This window comes from Chenopodium album, chromosome 7, assembly GCF_948465745.1.
Source record: "Chenopodium album chromosome 7, dcCheAlbu1.1, whole genome shotgun sequence".
In the NCBI taxonomy this organism is placed as follows: domain Eukaryota; kingdom Viridiplantae; phylum Streptophyta; class Magnoliopsida; order Caryophyllales; family Amaranthaceae; genus Chenopodium; species Chenopodium album.
Window position 1 is genome coordinate 49836045 of NC_137840.1, and position 1638 is coordinate 49837682.

The following is a 1638-nucleotide window of genomic DNA, read 5'->3' on the forward strand; positions in this document are numbered from 1 at the left end:
CAATAGTAGTGTAGTTGTATGGGGCTTGACAAGAGCTTTCCAACGGTATATTATAAGCCCAATTCCGATGAATATTGAGGAAGTTATGGCCAATTTACTAAACTGGGCCCGTTTTGAGCCTTATATGCGGCCCAATGATCTAGGGGAGGGCCTAATATAGATTTATCATTCCTAATGCAATTAGGAATGGTTTTAGTCTTCTAGATTCTTCTAGAAGGTTCTTTTCATTTCTAATTCAATTAGCATTGATAAATTGACTTTTGTTGACTTTTCACAGTTTTAATTAAAATCAAAGAGCATTTTTGAGGGAAATACGATTTTATCCTCCTGTACGACAATTTTTATCTGATTTTAAGAAAACGCGTGATTTTCTGAAATCAGCGCCAAACGCCAGCCAACAGTCAGCGTTGGCGCTGGTTCTGTTTTTCGTGCGCCAGGACTCTGTTTTGATATTTTATCTTTTTGGCTGATTTTCTCTATAAATAACATATTAAAAACTCTGTTTTCGATAACCAGTCTTCACCTTCAACCAGTTTTCATTCTCATTCTCTCTAATCATTCACCTACAACCAGTATTAAAAACAGTTTTTTGGCGACTCCGCTGGGGAGGATTTCTATTTTAATTCCTGAATTTGTTTCGACAATGATTTAGAATGAGTGGATGAGACTCGAAACGTTCTAAGTATTTCATGTGCGTAATTTTGATTAACATTATTGTCATATGCATAAAAAAGATCTCATTGGAAAGACCATCCGTAATGAGTTAAAAACATAGGATTTTACACGTAGGAAATTTGAGAAATATCTTTCACAACTAGGACCGAAATAACACTGTGCGAAACTGGAAAATTTTATCGAGCACAGAAAGCTGCTGAGGCATGTAGGAATTATAGCCAGGGACCAGAGCATTGGCGCCAGAATTTTAACTGTAGCGCCAGACACCAGCATTGGCGCCAGGCGCTACAGCTAAAACCTGGCGCCAGTCTCTGTTTGCTGGCGCCAAATTCTTCCAATACCCAGCCAGAAATATGCGTTCTAATTTCGACTAGTTTTTCGTATTGTTTGCTCGATCCTACTTCCTGATTGAATTTTTTCTCACTTTTCTGAAACCCATTTGTGTTCTACATATGGACATAACCCTCTGGGAATTCATGCTCCATCTACCTGGTTGAACACTCTGAGCAACAAAGGGTACATCCGAGATTGTTGAATTCACCAAACCATGGAAGCGAGTTTTTTTTTTTCTAAAACTCGCGGTGTCCTATCCACTTGCGCCAACCCTTCACGGTTAGGCTTCCGCGCGGTGCATCTGGAAAATTAACCATGGACCCTCTATTGACTAAACCATATCCCGAACTTTAGAGAACTAGAGCCATGGTTAGGTTGCAAACTCATTGCATCATATTGTGCCTACTTGACTAATTGTGCATTATTTGTTGTGCATATATTCTATGATTTCTTAACCGTTTGTTTGACTTGTGTTGAGATTAAATAAATTAATGACTTAAAGAACTTTGCCTAATTAATTAATTAATTAGAGTCAATAAAGTCTAATATTTTAATTAGAATTGACTTAGTACGACTTTAGGCATACCCCTGTTGATTATTAACACCGAAAACAGTCCCAGATTGAAGCTC